Source organism: Mytilus galloprovincialis, chromosome 2 (genome assembly GCF_965363235.1).
Source record: "Mytilus galloprovincialis chromosome 2, xbMytGall1.hap1.1, whole genome shotgun sequence".
In the NCBI taxonomy this organism is placed as follows: Eukaryota; Metazoa; Mollusca; class Bivalvia; order Mytilida; family Mytilidae; genus Mytilus; species Mytilus galloprovincialis.
In genome coordinates, this window is record NC_134839.1 from 101,904,625 (window position 1) to 101,926,754 (window position 22,130).

At 31.1% G+C, this 22,130-nt stretch overlaps 1 protein-coding gene across 2 annotated transcripts in view; it reads left to right on the forward strand.

The window, feature by feature from the left end:
- Window positions 1-22,130, forward strand: part of LOC143065164 (uncharacterized) — a 61,342-nt gene that overhangs the window by 6,715 nt on the left and 32,497 nt on the right. Inside the window, exon 2 of one of the 2 annotated variants that reach the window (XM_076238568.1) lies at window positions 1,978-2,036. The gene's annotated coding sequence lies outside the window, so the exon portion shown is untranslated. Of the gene's footprint in view, window positions 1-1,977; window positions 2,037-7,887; window positions 7,953-22,130 lie in introns of those variants that run through there. The other variant, XM_076238569.1, reaches the window with a different exon arrangement.

A 22,130-nucleotide genomic window follows, 5' to 3' on the forward strand; every position in this document is an offset into this window, starting at 1 on the left:
TTGTACTGTAACATAATACTGATCAAAACTGTAAGGATAAAAAATGCCAAAATGTATTTTCCGTGTGATTTTTTGTAAATCTTTTATCTCGATTCAAATTTTTATCAAAGATTATCTGTTTATATATAAGTAATGTTAGGTATAACCTGTCAACAAGTTCAAGGATTATTTTAAATATATATGTATTTAACCTTGACTCGCCATTGATTCATTTGACTGAAGATCTATGTCGGTTATTGTCGGTTAGCCATGTAACGTAACGGCACCCAAATTGCACCAATTTAGCAAAAATAGCAGCGGAAATCTTACAAGATTTAAAACAATTTGTATGTTTATATTTTATACTATGCACATCTTTCAACATAGGTAAAACTATTTAGATTTGCACAAAACGTTCACAGTATTTATCAACAGATGAAGTGTTTACTGAAAAAAGCATCTTTTTAAAATGAGAAAATACAATATGTTACAAATATCCATTTAAAAAAAAAAAAGAGTAAGCATGGACTTATATCCAATTGTTCAAAATATTTGAAGAAATTAAACAAAAGCTCTGTTATACGACTTTTGACGATGCGAATTTAAGCATGGATGCAATTTGGGTACTCCTCATTTCAGAATCATTGATGGTTTGGAGGTCAGTTTAGACCAATTTTTCTATGATTCCATATGGATTAAAAATCAAATTGGTGTACCTATATAATAAAGAAGGATACGGCTACAAAATAAATACAGAATGGTCATTTTCATCTTTATCATAAAAAAACGTAGGTGAAAAAACTGTCAAAATAGGTGCAATTTGGGTATCGTCACGTTATAAGTTCGTCAACATGTTAGACGGAACAAATCGTTTTGTGAAAAATATACTAAATGGAAAATAGGTCTAAAAAAGGAAAGATAACTCTATGTACAAGAGAATTTGAAGATTTAGCAACACGAGTCAAACAGTTTAGTTATAACTCATTTGCTCTGAAAATGGATAATATGTTAAAAAAAAATATATAAACACATAAGATCTTACGGATACGGAAGCCCTGGAGTGCCACGCAAAAAAATAATTACAACTTGCGCGCACAAGTTAATAACTTGTGCGCACAAGTTACAAACTTGCGCGCACGAGTTACTATCTTGTACGCACAAGTTACATAACTTGCGCGCACAAGTTACAAACTTGCGCGCACGAGTTACTATCTTGTGCGCACAAGTTACATAACTTGCGCGCACGAGTTACTTCCGTAATAACTAGATATTGAAAATACTCTTTATAGTTTTTAAGAAAACAAGCACTATTGATAATCATATAAATCTACATTTTTACTAAAGACTAATAACTGACTTCCTCATCACTTCCTTGAAGCGCCTACGTTCATTCTCGACAAGCCTATTACATGCTTTACACATGGTGTGGACGTATACTTGTTCGTATTGATTATTGACAACAATTTGTAAAAATAACACATCTGCTGCAACATAGTCCATTCCAAGAATATAATAAGCAACGTGTCTCAAAAAGTACAAAATTATTACAGGAAAAATAAATCAACAGATACATCTCATTAATTGGACAAGTACATTGATGTTTTAATTGATGAACATGTCCGGATGCTTAACAATCCAATAGTAACAGCTCTCTACAATATCACTGACTTCTGAATTAATCTATCGTTTCCGAGTGTAAATAAAACTTCCTTTCCGTTTTATTGAAGCAAATTAAAATAAAAGAAATTCCATGAAGTAGCTGACATGTATGCTGCAGAAATTAATATTTGTCTACTGATAGTAAGGAACTAACAGTTTTACTGAACGAAGCTAATATTTTATCAAAGCTGCATTTTAAATAGGAATGTTTATAACACAGATATTTTATTAATGGGTTTACAGGTCTCTTATAGAATGCAGATTTGTGTAAAATTTAAATCATATATGTTTTTTTCTTCACAACAGTTACAAATACATTGTTGATTTTTGTTATTGCAGACGTGATCAAATGAGGAAACTTTCAATAAAAGACTGTGGCAAAAGAAAGATTGTTGATGGTAAGTAGAAGAGTATTCTTAAGTATTACTTGTGAAAAGCAATAAGCAATATTTAAGTATTCTTAGTAACAAACGTCATCAGTTTCAGAATACAACACTGCTCCTTATGGACACTTTAAATCATTGATATGACTCCACTTGAAGACTATCTTGACAATAAACATATTTCACTTGTACAAATATAGAAAATTCACATCACCGATATGTATCCCAATATGTAGTTAATTGATATGTGCATGTGTAGAACGTTAAAATTGCATTATTTAGAATTTGTTTATATATATATATATATATATATATATATATATATATATATATATATATATATATATATATATATATATATAAATCTCGAATATCCTCTACACCACTTATTTTAAATTTCTGTAAATATAGACAATGCAATTTTCCATAGGAACTCCATACGCGACTAAACTGTGCCACTTTTACTATGAAGTATCGTAAAAAAAATATATCCTAGAATAGAAAGTTAATAAGCACTACTATTTTATTCAAATGTCAAAACATAGGGTTGTGCGTCATATTTTCAATATCTATATGCCTTGAACTTGTTAGAGTTTAAACATATACTAAAATGCTCTACTAACCCAACTTTTAGCATTGTCATTTAAATTGGAGGTTTGGTTAGCAATAAAACAAGGGTTCAACCTACCATTATTTCTTAAAATGTCCTGTACCAAGCCAGGAGTATGGCAGTTGTTATCAAATATTCCGTTTCTATGTATTTTGGCGTTTGTTGTTGGAGCAGTTTAGTTCCGTTGTTTCTATCTTATAGTTGATGCGTTTCCCTCGGTTTTGGTTTGTGACCCAGATTTAGATTAATCGATTTATGACTATTGAACAGCGGTATATTACAGTTGCCTTTATTTCTTACACTGACATTGACCCACCTGAAATCAATTCAAGTAAATGGATTATGTCTACACCATTACAGACTAGTCTTTAAAGTAGTTGTTTACATTTGTGATAGCTTTTAAAATCTGTGATTTTTTTAAGAGACGGTAAAATAAATGTCAATGGTAAAAGGACATTTTATATACACCCGCTATTTTAGTCTGTGGAAACAACAAGACAACCATCGATATTATTGAAACCCGCATCATCTATAACTATGGACATTGGACGATCTTGTAATTCAGGTTTTAGGGTTGGAACTCTTCCTTCTGTTTTAATGCGAATAATAATCGACGAAAATGTACCCTCACTCTCCTTTTAAAAATCTCTTAATCCTCAACTGCACTTACCAAGGTCTCGACTATATTTAGACTATTAACCATACAAAGAAAAATAACTATACCGGCATGTACACAATATACTTGGTAAGTAGAACATCAAATATCATACTCTATACTATACCGGCATGTACACAATATACTTGGTAAGTAGAACATCAAATATCATACTCTATACTATACCGGCATGTACACAATACACTTGGTAAGTAGAACATCAAATATCATACTCTATACTATACCGGCATGTACACAATATACTTGGTAAGTAGACCATCAAATATCATACTCTATACTATACCGGCATGTACACAATACACTTGGTAAGTAGACCATCAAATATCATACTCTATACTATACCGGCATGTACACAATACACTTGGTAAGTAGAACATCAAATATCATACTCTATACTATACCGGCATGCATGTACACAATATACTTGGTAAGTAGAACATCAAATATCATACTCTATACTATACCGGCATGTACACAATACACTTGGTAAGTAGACCATCAAATACCATACTCTATACTATACCGGCATGTACACAATACACTTGGTAAGTAGACCATCAAATATCATACTCTATGCTATACCGGCATGTACACAATATACTTGGTAAGTAGACCATCAAATATCATACTCTATGCTATACCGGCATGTACACAATATACTTGGTAAGTAGACCATCAAATATCATACTCTATACTATACCGGCATGTACACAATATACTTGGTAAGTAGACCATCAAATATCATACTCTATACTATACCGGCATGTACACAATACACTTGGTAAGTAGAACATCAAATATCATACTCTATACTATACCGGCATGTACACAATACACTTGGTAAGTAGACCATCAAATATCATACTCTATACTATACCGGCATGTACACAATATACTTAGTAAGTAGACCATCAAATATCATACTCTATACTATACCGTCATGTACACAATATACTTGGTAAGTAGAACATCAAATATCATACTCTATACTATACCGGCATGTACACAATATACTTGGTAAGTAGAACATCAAATATCATACTCTATACTATACCGTCATGTACACAATATACTTGGTAAGTAGACCATCAAATATCATACTCTATACTATACCGGCATGTACACAATACACTTGGTAAGTAGAACATCAAATATCATACTCTATACTATACCGGCATGTACAAAATACACTTGGTAAGTAGAACATCAAATATCATACTCTATACTATACCGGCATGTACACAATATACTTGGTAAGTAGAACATCAAATATCATACTCTATATCAAATGCAAAGTGCTCTAGAAAATTGTGTTGTACTGAAAGAATTAATTTGCCAAATTTCGGAAAATCGCGTAGTACAAACTCATTCTGTAAGAGCCATACCTTAGATTGTTCAGTTTGTTCTTGTATTTGCATATTTTCTCTTTTGGGAATAAACTTTATTTCCGTTTATTTGCAAATACAAAAAGTAAAGTAACAAAGATAACGAACTCTCAGAGGTAAATTCCAAATAGAGAGTCCCTAATCAAATGGCAATATCAAAAGCTAAAAGACATCAAACGAATGGAAAACAACTTGGTACGGGCTTGATTAAACCTAGAGTTTTATAGCTAAACAAAGCACATTAACAAAACCAAAGATAAGAATACAAAAATTTACCAGAACTCAATAACACAATGACGGGATGTATAAGTATCGAGCCATGTCAAATGGATATTACCATTAGTAGAATAAACAGTTAAAGTAATAATTTGCAAATACAAATAAAAGAACACTATACCATTTAATAAAGATGATGAACATGTACTTGTATTAACTTTTGAATGCATGAAAGTTTATGAATTTTAGCAATCATGGTCTTTGGTATTTCTTGTATATTTTAAAGTTTTTTTAATACAAAGTGTAGTCAATCAGTGTTATAAAGACCCTTCCATTTGGATGAAAGCTTTGTGTTTCCTGTAGCAAGATAAGGGTTCATATTATTTTCCCTTCTCCGAAATTGGAAAAAAGTGTGGTTAGCAAAATTGAAAAACGCTACCGATAATCGTTTAAATCAAGATACCAAATTTCGTATACTGGTAACAGTGCCACGGAAGGGTAAGCAGATAATTTTTGTTCACACATCGTTGTAAATATAATTGAATTTCGTGCGACTGTCTTACAAGTGAGATATTTTAATAGCGTTATATAGTGCCAGGTTCAATCCATCATTTTCTACATTTGAGAATACCTGTGCCGGGTCAGGGATATGACAGTCGTTTGATGGTTTTATCCTTTGATTTTGCCATTTGGTTGGGGACTTTCCGTTCTGAATTTTTCTCGGAGTTCGGTATTTTTGTGATTTTACTTTTTTCTTCACATGTGGCACCCGTGGTGTTGGTCCTGTAAATCATTTAAACCAAAAGTAAGCAAAAGATAAGGTAATTACTAAGTTTGCATGTTTTCAATAAACAACCATCACTCTCATTAATAAAATCGTTTCATATTACTCTTCTTTATTTTCAAATATCTATTTAAAACGTCCTTTCATACCTACGCTTGCGCGTAGTAACATTCTAGTTTCTTGCTTAAATTATCCTTGTTTTTACTGATATACTTTGTAAGGCAGCATACGAATCGTTAAAAATATACGAAAAATGCTTTGTTGTAAGTCCATTGAATTTATTGGTACTTATATCCAAAAAAAAACAAACATGGACATCAGGTCTGAAAAGAGGGTTGGAGGATTCTTCTAAAAAAATAATATAACCTATTGAAAATATGTGAAAAGTATAATTATAATTATATATATGAAAAAGATGGGTAAATCGTGACTTGACATTAAGAATATATATTACCGCAAGTCGGAAGATATAGTTTGGACAATTATAAGGTAGTTTGTTAGATAATTACAAGGAAAATGAAGCATACATTGGTTACTTTGATATCATGTTGATAAGCATGATCTGACAATAAGATAATCAACGTTCATCATAATATTCCATCTCGTTCTAGTATGTTCTATAGTTGTGTATTAATAAGAAAATCCCTTGGCCAAGGAATAATACCGTCGTCCTTCTATGTTTCCTTATTGAGAACAAAACCAATACAAGAGCTGGGCACAGATGTATACATATCTTAAATTTTCAGAGCATTGTTTTCCACAAACCTTATTGACAACAGAAATTACATATGTAGTCAGAGGCGGATCCAGGGGGTGGTCACCCGGTGCCGGTGACCACCCCCTGGGTTTGCAAAAATGGTGCACCTTGAACATTTTGAAAAATAAATTCGTCGATCAAATCAATTTGTCTATCGTAATCACCAGTCATAAGGTTGTCATTACTTACCTTAAGGCTAAATACATGTACCTTGACAGGTATGTTTATACAATGAACATGTAATCAACAATCGCTAATTACTTGATCGATTTCTCTGATGTTAATTAAGGTGTAAAAATGAAGAGACAGTCCTCAATCTTAGATGTTTTTAGCAGATAATTCATACTTTTTTTACATTACGTTTATCTAAATTTTTAAAGTTTGTATAATAACTTTTCTCGACCAATAATATATTTTTACTGTGATGCCAAAATTCAAAAATAATTTTAAAGTTTTAAAGTCACATAAATATTTTTGCGCCTGTCCCAAGTCAGGAGCCTCTGGCCTTTGTTAGTCTTGTATTATTTTAATTTTAGTTTCTTGTGTACATTATCATGCAAACCACTAACAGATATGGCACATGCAAGTACAAGACTTAACGATCAATATTTCGCCCGTGATGAGAAATCATTTAAAAAAGTCATACTGAAGCTAGAGCAAAAGCTCATCCTTTTCTTGACAACATTGAGCAAAGGACTACTGAAATTCAAACATTTATTGATAAAGCAATGAATGAACATATATTATTAAAAGCAAACAGAACTGTTTTGAAATTTGTATGCAAGTGTGTTTTGCTTTGTGGCAAACAGAACTGTTTTGAAATCTATATGCAAGTGTGTTTTGCTTTGTGGCAAACAGAATCTTCCTATAAGGGGCCATAGGGATGATGCAAAACATATTTCGGACAGAAGTTTCATGACATGTTTGCACGCAGGCATCCGAGAAAAATGAAATTGGAATTAATTCTATAAATAATGTGTAACTTTTGTCTTCTATAGTTGTAACTATTTTCATGATACCAATAAAAAAAATGAATTTTGATTTAAGATTTCAAAAGGTGACCACCCCCTAATAAATTCCTGGATCCGCCCCTGGTAGTTGTATTTTACGTATAAAGTTTTTTTTTTATTTCCACTCTCTGTACATGCTGTATTACATGGAATTCAGCAAGGAAGAATAGAACACAAAAACCGCAAACGCGACCTTTGCTATCTATATTTGTACTTTCACTATCTATATTTTAGACGATAAAAATTTCCGTGTGATCCCCAAATTTCATTGGTTAATTCATCACCAATCAAAATTTGTAAATTGAAAGACTACAATTTAACAAAGCATAGCTATTCCGGTATAGCTTCGGTCTACTGTCCTTACTTTTTGGCTCGTTATCAAAATCATTTATATATAAGTCGTTTATGGTTCATGAATTGCTCATCTGTGATTTTTATCTACGAAATCACAATATTTTAAGCACTGATTGACTTTTTCATTCAAGTATTCAAGGTTAGATTTTATTATAATTTATTGATATCTATAGATAAACTGTTTCTTTATGTTGCATTTAAAATTTTGATTAAAAAAGCCCTCTTTTGTATATAAAATTAAAGCAACAATTGTTATACAGTTAATTACTCTTTAAAGCAAATCTATATAAGTTTTAAATTAGATCAACAATACCATTATTTCATACTGACAACTATTTCATACCACTACCACAAAGGAAGGGTTAAATACGATTTAACTTTTTTTAAATACTTGAACTAAAACCGTGAATTCAATCTGAACCGAACTTAAAAGAAGAAAAAAAATTTATACATATATTAATTTAAGTGAAGTCGCCGGCATCAAGTTTCTTTACAACCACTAAGTCGATGCCTTATCGAGTTTTTTTTTTGCAGGCCTGTAGTCAGCACCCCTGTACATATAATTCATGCAGTCTAAAACAGTTCGAAATATTTAACTTTTTAAATCGAATTAAACCTCCCCTACAATCTGTTTCTTCAACGGCACTAACACGTCTTTTGTAGACGAAACGATTCTACCATACTTAACCATGGACCTAGCATTTTTGATGAATTTTTATTTGCACTTACAATTCAATTTTAGTCGATAAAGACTAAGTCCAGTCTGTTATGATAGACAATGCAAACTTGATAGAATTAAACACAAAGGGATGGTTGTTAACGACATATATAGCCATTACATTTTGCATTAAGTAAAATGACGTCATATATTTGGACCAGTAAACATGGCTATGAAACATAATTCAAGCTTCTTTTCATTCTTATTCTTCACCAAAACCCCCTGTACGCATGCTTACTACTAATAATAAAGTAAGTAGTTTTCGAATTTCCCCTTAACAAGACAAGTGTACTTACGTTGTCGTCATTCCATTTCCCGCTAAAAGTTTAATTACTACAACTTCACGGACTAATTTCCATGTGTAAAGAGTAAAACAACAAAAATACTTAACTCTAAGGAAAATTTTTAACTGAACGTTCATAATCGAATGGCAAAATCAAATGATAAAACACCCCAAACAAATGGACAACAACTATCATGTTTCTGACCTGGTACAGGTATTTGTGTAGAAAATGGTGAGTTGAACATGGTTTGATAGCGCTAAACTTCTCATTTGTATGACAGTTGCATCAAATTCCGAATACAGTATTTATGAGTACTCTTGTAGCGGGGATTTGTGTCTGTTGAGTTAAACCTTGTTGACCTGATTTTTATAGTTTGTGATAGTGTTGTACATTCCTGATGAAAAATTAAAAGATGGCTCTTGATTCATGAAATTTATTAATTATTATTTTCATGTTGTGGTGTTACACCAGTGTTTTAGTTTAGGGGGAGTTGAACGCTCACAAACATGTTTAAACCCACCACAATTTTTATGCACAGTATTATTTTATGTACTTGCTTCTTGACATGCTTAATTCAGAAGCCTGTAATTCTTTTGATTATGTGCCCAACTGGTTTCAATCATTCTACAAACCTTGTTATCTCTCTTAGCTGTATTATTGGCTCCTTGGTATCTATTTTCCCTTTCTCTGTTTACACCAATTAGGACATAACTATAAAACAGTGTTTTAAATTCCTTACACGTTCAAACCAAAAATTGATCCTAGGTCACATTTGTTATCCATAGTTAACATCATATTTAGTGATTACACAAAGAGGGAATCCAGTCTTGATATCTTATTTAAGACCCATCTCTCAAGTAAACACATAGATACCGTGTACATTTTAGACATTCAAAATCATAAGCGGATTTGTACAGTAATTAATTCGATTCTTAAAATAAATACTGTATTCATAAAAACAATAAGAAATAATGTATGCATTATATCAAGCATAAATTATTTCTACTAATTTAAATTAGACGACAACTCTTTTCACAGCTGTAAATAGATAAACAGCTGTAAAAAGATGACAAGCTGGAAATTACATGAATATTATAATTTGTCGACTTCAGCAAAGATTCCATTTCTTACTGTAAACATAGTGTTGATGGACTTTGTAAATTCTGGACATTATCTCAAGTTGATGGGGAACCCTAGATTGGTAAATACTTTCTACACCTTCTATTTAGTGTTATCATCTGAATCATTTTTTGGTTTCGCTTATCAAACCGATCATTGACTATGCAGTTTTTATAGCAGTACCTCTGTTCATTTATGCAAATAACATTTTTTAATCCGACCATATTTTTGCTTTGATGACGCTTATATTTTTGTACCTGCTGCAACGCGGGTCAGGGGCTATTTGAATACCAGATGTTTGTCCCTCCGTGTGTCCATGTCACGAGTAGATTGTTTAATCTTTTGGGATACTTATTTCATAACCTTGAATTCCTCTAAACCCTTTATCAAAATTCATTTAAAGAAAAGCATTTCCAAGATATTTATATTACAATGCTAAAGTAAACTTTCTAATTTGGTTTGCTCTGCATTATTTTACCTTTCTGCGAGGTTACCATATACTTTAAGATTGCTTTTTTTTAAGGGGGGGGGATAGTCGGAGGTAACATGTAATGAGCTTTGGTAGGATGAACAGGACTGAAGATTTTTTTCTCTCGGATTGATGGATTTTAATAGCACATCAAAAATATAAGTCTTGTATATCCAGACGCGCGTTTCGTCTATAGTTGAAGTTGAAGTTGAAGAGCATTAAAAATAAAACGAAATAACATTTACCAAATTTGACAATAGCCGTCTTTGCCTGAGTGTTAACATATTTGAGTGCTTCAAAAAAAAAGAGGGACGAAAGATACCAAAGGGACTGCCAAACTCATAAAATAAACTGACAACACCATGGCTAAAAATGAAAAAAGACAAACAGATAAACAATAGTACACATGACACAACATAGAAAACTAAAGAATAAGCAACACGAACCCCACCCTAAAAACTAGTGGTGATCTCTGGTGCTCCGGAAGGGTAAGTAGATCCTGCTCCACATGTGGCACCCGTCGTGTTGCTTATGTGATAACAAATCCGGTAAGTAGTCTTATTCGGTAGGTCACATTCATGAAAGGGAAGGGGATTGTAGTAAGGAACATATCCGATATCATTTGTAGAACGGTTTTTCCATAACGGTCAACCAACTCGGGATGGCGTCCGTAAAATTTACGAAGGGATGATTTCAACTTCACCATTTGGTTTAATAGCTTCCTTGTGAATAAAATATGAATGAACAGTAAATTCATAGGATTGACTGCATATATGGTATTTTATGTTAGTGCTGAAACGTGCTGACTTCTGGGTTGGTGATGCCCCATGGACGAAACATTCACTCGAAGACCTCGACCCTGTTTTTTTTTAAACTCATCAAAGATACTAAATTTATGATATGTACACCAGATGTTCGTTTACTGTACATACAATTCATCATCTACTTTTGTTTACCTATGATTATTTACAGCTTTATTTGGCATACAATTTTTTTGTCTGCAGTATTGTCATACGATATTTCAAATTTAACAAAAAAGCTGAATATGTTTTATATACTTACATGGATAAGTTTTACTATAAAAACGTATACGTAGACTTTGTTATAAAAGCAAACCCGAAATTCTTTAAAGGACGAAGGTCATAATCAAAGACAGTTACTAAATGGCGAGCTGTTTCAATGTTTGTGTCCATTGACGCAATAATTAAAAGCTCATGGTTGAATGTGAAAAAACTCCTTTTAGGGAAAACGAAATGAATTCTTAATATTTCTATAGCAGATGATATAATTACAAATACTAGTATATAATAATTACGATTGATGGTGAAAAAAACCGAGAGACGATTTAAAAGCGTGTTATCTACAGCCATGAATTATGTCTACGATTTACTAATATTTTTTTTTATTTGTTTTTGTAAATAATTACTTTTGATGTTTAGTATATTTTTTTGGTAATATACATATAACGTGGCTCAATACCTAGTCATTCTGTCATTGTATTATTGTACTATAGTAATGTTTTGTATTCCTGTCGTTCGGGTTTTCTTATGTGATTTGTTTAAATGTCTTTGTTTTCTTATGTGATTTGTTTAAATGTATTTGTTTTCTTATGTGATTTGTTTAAATGTCTTTGTTTTCTTATGTGATTTGTTTAAATGTATTTGTTTTCTTATGTGATTTGTTTAAATGTATTTGTTTTCTTATGTGATTTGTTTAAATGTCTTTGTTTTCTTATGTGATTTGTTTAAACGTCTTTGTTTTCTTATGTGATTTGTTTAAATGTTTTTGTTTTTCTTTGTTGTCATATTTGTTTGTTTATATGCTGATTAAGACACAATGTTGACAGCTGAACCCCTATTTTTAACATTTTTACCTAATATACTGTTTGTTTTTATCACACATCGTTATCAATATAATGAAATTTTTGTGACTGTCATACAAGTGAGAAGTTTAGCTAGCTATAAAACCAGATTTATTCCACCGTTGTCAACACATGAAAATGCCTGTACCAATTCAGCAATATCACAGTTCTAATCCATATGTTCGATGTGTTTGAGATTTTAATTTATGCATATTGCATAGGAACCTTAGAACTTTCTTCGAATCTCGATATTTTTGTTATTTTACTTTTTAGACCACATTTTATAGAGCTACTTTAAGACAATAACCACAATTACATTACTTTGAGAATGTTAAGAAATAAAGAAAGTACATTGAGTCGTGTTTTAAAACGTAGATAGAAAAATAAATAATGTGTAAACCAAATAAGTAAAAAGACAAAAACACTTTCCGAAAAAGTAGTAGACTAAAATCTGCAACTGGGACAGTGGTTTACTTATGCCCACGAATTAGACAAAAACTAGCATAAAACGAATTATTGTATATAATACTATATCAGACCGGATCGAATGTGTTGATAAAAGACTGCAATTCATGTCTGCAAAGTGAAGTTCACACACCAAGCTAAACATTCAAAATATTATGCGGTATGCAATATCACTACATATGTCAAATTTAAGACTTCCGAAGTAAATACATATTTACTCCAAAGCTTCAGTATATTCTACAACCGTTGACTCCCCATACATAATTGTTTATATTTTAAATGTAACCCCATTCTTTCACAAAGGTTGAAATCTATGATAATAAATTAGATAACCAATTTGTATATCTATTTAAAGAATTGTTTTGGCAAATTTTTCGTTTTGCATAAGTACACTATCAGCTCGCTTTAAATATATGGATGTTTACGGTTTCCTATATAACCATATGATTCAGATGGTTATTTTGGGGGAAATCCCCAGATTTATTTTGATAATAATGCAGGTTTTATAGTTAAATAACATCAGTATTTTTAGGCAATTGTTACACTTGTACAAATAAGGTATGTTTTACTTTAATTCTTAGTGCTGGCATAATTGTCTATGACATTTAACCGAAATTGTTACCGACCTCGAGAATATCTTCATATTGCATTCCAGTTGTTATTTTTATATAAAGAAAAACGTTCTTACATTTTTCACATACTGTTGTCAAGATAATGGAGTTCTATGTGATTGTCATACAAGTGATTTGTTTAGCTAGGTATAAAACGTGGCTAAGTCCACCATTTTCTACATCAGAAAATGTCTGTACCAAATCAGACATATGACAGTTGTTCTCTATACCTTTGATGTGTTCGCGATTTTGATTTTCTATTTGAGAAATGACTTTCCGTTCCGATTTTCCCTTGTAGTTGGGTATTCTTGTTATTCTTCTTTTTAATATAATGAGACCACAGTTGCGCATGTGCTGCTTCAAACTCAATTTTTATAATTTAATCCCTTTAGCTGTTCTTCTGTTATCTTGGTCTAACTTAGTGAACTTGTGACTAAAAGGGTATTCTTTGCTTCATATCTTGATCTTGTTTGTTAAATCAGATCTGAAACGTTTGTATAAGCTTTATTTTATTTTGTTTTTTTTTTTAATAATTTTGCCTCGACCATCATTACGGGGGAAATAATTATTAACGTGTCCATCCGGTGCAATAAAATTTGTTCCGTTAATTTTATTAGGTACGGAACTATCAAGTTTATGAAAAGTAACATTTTTGTTTTAATGACGGATATTTCCTATTATTTCGACCATCTATTTCAGACCAAACCATGACCAATCATAATTAATATGAAAACTGAATATCTTATCTCAGGATCTTCTTTCCCTTCCGGAGCACATGAGATCACCCCTAGATTTTGGTGGGATTCGTGTTGTTTATTCTAGTTTTTTATTGTTGTGTCATGTGTACTATTGTTTGTCTGTTTGTTCTTTTCATTTTAAGCCATGGCGTTGTCAGTTTATTTTCGATTTATGAGTTTGACTGTCCCTCTGGTATCTTTCGTCCCTCTTTTATTGTGGATTGATGGCCACTGCAAATAAATCTGAGAATGGAACTATTTAGTGTTCGCTTTAAGCATTAATATTATGCTCGTAATCTTTAGTTTTAAGATATGTATGCAATTATCAACGTATTTTCAAGGAATACACTAAATCAGGCAATGTGTTGCTTTATGGGCTGTGAATGATTTATAAGAAACATTTTTTTTAAGGAAAACGTTGACTTTCCGACTGCAATTGGGTCTGATATCCTTTTGATATATTATTTACTGAGCTAATGGTTAGGGTAAATAGACAAGGAACATCTTTTATAGTTTTAAAAAAATTATATTTTCATTTTACATCAACGGTTCTGATAAGACGATAGTTTTAAGACTATTTATTTGGTGTAATTTATGAATATTGACACAAAGTTAATTGTTTGAAGTGTTAGATGGTTTTCGTTATAAATTAGAAGCAGCAACAGTAGTTGACGGGTGTTACTTCATTAAGAAAAAAAAACAGGCCTACATTTATCAAAATATAAATTTATAATTAAAGCCCTTTAACGCGGCGTTTCGTTAAATAAATATAGAACCTTAAGTCTTTTAATAACCCCTTATTGGCTTTTTATATCACCTGACTATTAGTTAGGTGAGTGTTTGCCATCACTTTTGAGTCCATTGACTGTCGTCCTTCCGTCCGGCCGTTAACTCTTTACAGTTTAATCTCCTCTACAAAACCTACTGGAATCACATTTGGCAGCATCCTTTTTCAGAATGTAAAATTTAAGTTTCGATCTAATGTTCAAAGTGGTTGCCTCTTGTGATTGGATGAAGTTTCCAAACATAATCATGTCTGAAACCACAAAACCAAATGACCTTTACTTTACGGGAACGTTCCTTTGAAACCGTTTTAAATGATGGTATGCGTAAATGCATGATATAAATGTACTAAGCTTTTAATTTTGAAGCCGGTTGTAAATCAAAGAAGGCTACCACTGTTTGACATAAGTAGCATAGGGCCAATTGGAAAACAATATAAAACTTTCTTCTTTGTAATTGTTTAACATATTGAACGGATGATTTCTTTATAAAGTTTAAATTTTTATGATAATTTGAAATATCAGATGGCTACCACTGTATTTAACGTGGGAAGTACTTACATAGAACTTATATGTTTTGGACAGATTTTAAATGACGGTCTGTCTGTATGGTCAGATTGTGATACTGAACAAAGTTTTCCACACTATGACATAGTTTCATAGAAATCTAAAAGTGATGCATACAATAAGTTTTTTTTCTCAGAAACTCCACGACTAATTAAAATAGTACAATGCCGTTTGATTCATTTTCTTGAAAATTATGAGTGCCCATATTGTATTTAAAAGGCCCTGAAGCCTGTTATCCAGTACAATTGAAGGCTAAATATTTAATTACTTCGTATATCATCATATTTCAATATTATTCACAAAACATTTAGTCATACAACTGAAAACATGATTGCTTATTGATTCTGAAATGTTGATTATATAACGTCTTACTTTTTTCTCTCTCCAGACAACACTTCCTTGTTGGTTATATTAGAAAATCAATACACAATTATATTACATGATTCAAATATACTCTTAGATTTTAAACAAATGGTGCCATGTCAAAAGAAGATTTTCCATTAAGGAATTATCTACTTAGATAGCTTGTAAAATTAAATTATTGCTGAGTACATCTAGATAAATAAAGGCATCATTAGTATAACGCTGTTCGAAAGTTAAAGTTACAACTCTTTTATCTGTTGCAAGAAATATTATAGAATACTTATTTAGTGACAATTTTACCTATTTAGTCTGTCCTGTTCACGCATTCGTTTGATATGTTTTATCATTTGATTAAGCTGTTTGATAAGAGACTTTCCGTTTTGAATTTTCCTCGGAGTTATGTTTTTTGTGATTTAAATTTTTAGTAGTCATGATCAAAATTAAAGACCGCTTCATTTGTTGAATATGAGTACTTTGGAAAATAACACAACCAACCCAATTCCGTTTTCGCTAACCGGAGGAGGGGAATAGATCGTAACCTTTGGCTAGCGAAGATGACCCATTTCACTTGACTGTAATTTTGTAAACATGGTTATCTTTTCGTGTTCTTTGATTTGGTGCTTTGAAGATTATTATTTTTGTATCTAAATGTCAAACTTTATTTTATCCTTTTTCTCTACAATAAGATTCATGTGCATGATACAAAAATAAGCGGGAAAAGGTAATTGTTGTTTTGATGTTGTTTTAAATAAGACCCTGCCAGTTTGACATTCACGTTTTTATCCTCTATCAGTTCAAAAGATAGTATTGATGTCGGAGTATTTATGATAGTCAATATGCAGGCGAGCGTCAGTATACGGAAAAAGCATATTACATAATGAATAACCTGTCACCAACAGCATATGCAATTAAAACTGTTTTCACAAAAACATGGGGCAATTCATTTATGATAAGTTGCATAATAATAATTGACAACTTCAAATACGACGTGTTGTTAAAATGATTAATAATCTACAACTCTAATTTGTGGGTTTTTATTTAAAAACTATTAGTATTGATTGTTTTGCCGATAAATGTCAGTAGAACACACTTCCTTATTCAGTTAATAGGTCAGGCATTTAAACTAGAAACTTCTACAAGGTAGGATACGTTTAATCATTCTGTTAAGTATTGTTTAATGTTTAATATTTATACTGAATACTATTTTAAAAAAGGACTGCATATGGCAAAAAGAATTATTTACAAAAAGTGTCATATATTTATCTTTCTTTTCTGATTACATTCAACATATTAAGATAAAATTGATTGAGAGGTAATATTTTACATATGATCACAAACTATTTAAAGGTGAAATATAATATGTGTTTAATTGATTTGTAAATAACGGAAATGTTCTATTACTCAACGTTTGCTAAGTACAATTTTGAAATAAGATGATTACAGTTTTCCCTAAACTTCAATATCTTATATGCTATATAAATCCAGATCGTGTTATAATAAGGTTTAAAAATAGTGCTCACCTGAATGCTGTGCCAAAAATAGACTTGATAAAAAAAAAACACCAAAGACAAGTATACTTAGAAAATGACCTTTTAAATATTTAAATTTATTTCTAAAAACCTTATTATTGTTATTTTCCGATTACAGTGAAACTTGGTTATTTTTTGAGGGGGCTAGTTATACTACGTGTATGATAGTTGGAAAAAGTTTTTAGGATATTTTTTGTTACAGGTTATTTGAATGCTGTCTCATTGATGTAGGCCACTCGTATTTTTTTAAATCTTATTTACTTTTACGAAATATACTTTTTCGTGGCAATTAAAAAAACTATATAAGTTACCGGTTTATGAATAAACTATATCGGATAATGATTACATTATGTTTCATAAAAATACTTACTTTGAATAGCTGACAAGAATAGCGAGGCATTGATTCCCAAATTATATTTTTTCTCAATGAAAGACAACATTCATAAATGAAGGTGCCTCTCATGGCAACATCACAAACATGAATTGGGAAAACAACGAAAAGCTTGATATAAACATCATGGTTGAAAAAAAAAGTAATTAGAAGAACGATTTTTTTTCTTCTTTTTTTTTCTTTTGTTTGTAAAACGTTGACCAATGCACATTTTGTAAGAGGTACGGTAGCGGACGCGCTTAGAAATGATAATGTGCACGTTTTTACACCCTTATAAAAGATTATGCAATTACTGAAAGAATCATTCAATTCTTGATTAGCAAAAGTCTATGCATTTCAGTTTAGCAAATATTTTACTGTCGGACAAGGGATGACTGTTACAGCGGTATACTACTGTTGGGTTTATGTATTGTTAAATCCAATCAATTCGTTGGGAGGAGGGCGCTATTGGATTTCTCATCTTGTGAAGAGACCCAAATGCAGAAAAGAACTGTGGTAGCTTTAGAAATGCTGAAGATACTCAATAGTATTCAGTCAACATCCAACTTTTTCAGTGATTTTTTTTAATTTAATTTCGATGTTGACTATTTTCAGAAAGGCAAGATAGATTAGAAGAACTTTTCAAAAGTTGTTTGTATATTAGTGTTAATGTTTTTGAACTTTTAGCTGTAATGTTTATTGATAAAAGTATTCTCTCCGCTGTTCCTGGTATTTCCAGTATGAAATTTTGATAATTATTCGTTTTGCATTGTTAAGGCATTACCAAAGTTCTTAAGTGGAATTAGTATTATTTTAAGCAGTGAGGTAAAAACAAAACCGGTTGAGGGTTCTTTACATTTTTAATAAAGAAATATTATTTTTATTTTTATTTTCAAAAAAGTAGGGGTTTTTTTTCTTTAAGAATAGTATGATTGTTTTCGAAACGAGTACAATACATGTTTTGATATTTTTTGTACCACTCAATCATAAGAAGCTTTGACTGTAATTCATTTTTTTAGTCGAATTAAACATGATTTTACCACGGGAAACTAAAATATCAAAGGAAATTGATGTTTAAGATTTGAGATTTATTTGATTTTATTTTAAATCTAGTTCTCCTTGATAAATTTCGGTAGTACAATGTATATTTAGAGAATTGTTGAGGATTATCAAGATAACGTTAAGTGTTGTTGAATTTATCAATTAAATGGAATGAAGAAGGATCATTACTGAGTTTGGCATTACGCTGCGATTCATAAAAATACAGGAACATTTTTGTTATTAAAGGGATGTAACTGGTGCCAGAAGGTACAACTTATCGACAAATTTTATTATCGAAAAATGCATAGATGTTTTCAAATAGAAAACATAACGCTTTAAAGGGAAAATTCGCGATTTTTTACTTATGGTTTAAATATGTTCATTATGACATAATATGTATATTCACAAAGTTTTATCGCTATATGTGCAGTGATAAAGGAGAAATTCAATAATTAATGAAAAAATATTAACAACTTCCTGTAGGTCGTGACGTTTTCTCCTGGTTTTTGCATGCCGGGATTTAAAATACAATCATTAAAAGTCTTGGTTTTTAATCATATTTTACCGTTATCGTAAGCGTGCCGATGACTAATGCTATGACTAATAACCATCCGATAATAAGAAAATAAAACGCACAGTCGTGCAGTTGTACACATTCACGAGTAAAATTTCTATATTTACCGTATATATTTCGAATCATTTTTGTAGACAGCACAAGAAATTATTATAATTATTTTTTTTTTTGCTTAAATTTATACTTTTTGAGACTGATAAAGTGAATAAATTAAAGTATATAACTTAAACTGTTAAGACAATATATAGGTTTACGCTTATTGACCTTTTTCTGTCTACGTTATGGCTTTATTTATGCGATGTGTGTATTATTCTTCGACAATACTCGTGAAAGACCTGTATAAAGGTGAAATGTTATTTGCAGATCGGTAAATAGCCGGGCCTCTAGGGCACACCGTGCCAGGTGTGACTGTCTATTCGGATCAGTGGATTATACGACAGGAGGTCAAGTTTAATATACAAATTTAAAATACATTTTCAAGGTGTTGACAAATACAAGTGAATCGCCGTGGAATTATTTAATTATATTTGGTGCTATTATTTTATTTGAATTCAAAGAAGTTACTAAACTAAGAAATGAACCGGTTAAAGTCTGGAAATTAAATTTAGTTGTCGGAATAAATGATATACACTCTTATCATTTATTTATATTTTTTTATAGGGAAAATAAAACTAGTTTTACACAAGCATTTTAATTGTTCTTAATAGGCAAAAAATGTACGGGAACACTTAAATTAAGACATTTGAAAGCCATGACCAAATGAAAGGTGTACCTGTATTACATTTTTACTTCTAGCGTTATAATTGGCATTTATAGATTTTAGCAGATACCACTATAACACATAGTCTCAGATTCTAGTGAGGTCGGAAGGGTTAATCTTATGAAATAATATAGATTATCTGATATCATTTGGATAATGGAAGAAGCTATACTATAAAAACAAATAAATTTATTACCAATACACTCTAGATCAAAGGTTGTTAATTTTTCTGATCCAGTTAATTTTTACTCACATATTTTTTTATATTTTGATTTGAGCGTGCTTGTTTTTACATGACAGTTTTTTTCATTTCTCTTATCTCGTTAGACGAAAGCAAACCGGCACAGTATATTCTGCATTTGTATAGTCCGAAGTTTCCCAATTGATATTCTTGTTCAACATGTAAAATGAATGAACAATTATAAAAAACGGCATTCATTTTGAAATATAGCAGTTTTCTAGAGTGAAAATGAAGTTACATATGTGAGGGTATAAACGGGACGAACTGATTAAAAATAACGGGACCAACAATTATATAGCAAAACGGAAGAATAGGTGCTGAAATATAAATAAAAGTAAAATTTAATTTAGATAACATGGAGATTTGGTCTATTACCTATTCTTATAACCACTCTTTTTTGTTAAGATTTTGTACACAGGCTGTAGATCACGTCACGGACAGTTTTATATTGGTATGGTATATTTTATAAGTTTTACCTGAGCATACCTGGTTCACTCGCAATCACGCACGTGATTCATTGACCTTGTTCATTGTGTATTAAATTAAACAAGCCTGTCAGGAAGTCGACCGTAAGAATACCCGAATATGTCATTTTTACAATCAATACCCCGGTAATTACCGGTATTAAGCCATGCTGAATACAAGAAGACAAGTTTTTAAACGTTGGTCAAGTTAGATCAAAACCCAAAATAATCTAAAAATATACGTTAGAAAAAAGCATTAAAAAAAACTTTTACAGCAAAGATAAATCTCAGTTTATAATTCCTCCACAATAAGTATCTCCGGACTTTTTTTCACTTTATTGTGACTACTTTTACATTATTATAGCATAAATCCTATATAATACTTGAAACTGCATCTCGGTGCCAAAAATGTAAATTTAGTGACGAGCTAAAACCAATAACATTGACAATGGAAATGGGGAATATACGATCTTTTGTCATTTACAGCTTTTCAACCAAACTTCACCATTGTACGCTGAATATTTAACCCTCTAAAAAAATTAAGATTATTTTTTTGAAATATTCTTATCAATCTAAGTGAACCATTACTTGAGTTGATGATTTTGGAAACTATGTAGACTTCTTCCATTACTTGGTCGGGTAGAACATCCATCAGTTTGACAAGTCATTTGAACACTGATTAACGGACATGTCATGCTGGATACTAGGACTTTGTGGTAATTAGATATCCGTGGTCATTAGTTTTCAAGATGGCGTCTTCCCGAGAATTGAGAGTCGATTTTAAAAATCTAATAACTCACTTATCTAGACGAATAAACCTTTAATATTTTGGGAATATGCTTATCTATTTAGGATAAACATAATATCAAATTTTATTTTTTTTGCGAATTTTTCCTTTAATCACACTTCCAGTAAATGCATTTTGTATATTTTAAGGTTTCTTTACAGGTGTAGGTCTAATATGAACTGTAGTAATAAAATAGGTCATAAAATATTTCAAAAAACCATTTAATTAAAAAGGAAATCTTTTTTGTTTGATGATATTGTTAGGAAATATAGTGTTAAGAGTCTTAAAGTCAAAACCGAGATATGGTATGAATGAGACAACAAAAATATAAATTGAAGAGTTGTTAATAGTACATGAATACTAGTGACGCAGGGAACACACTATTGCAGCAAATCAGGCTTTATGGTTCTTACAATTACTTTTACCTAGATATTTCAGGCAATTTTTATTATGTTGGTACTTTTTAACTGTGCATTATTGTTTACTACAGTAGATGATGCATTTACCGTACATCTATCATCATTATAGGGAAAGCGGTAGTATTTAATTTTCCCAGTATTAGTTTGGCCTTTTGT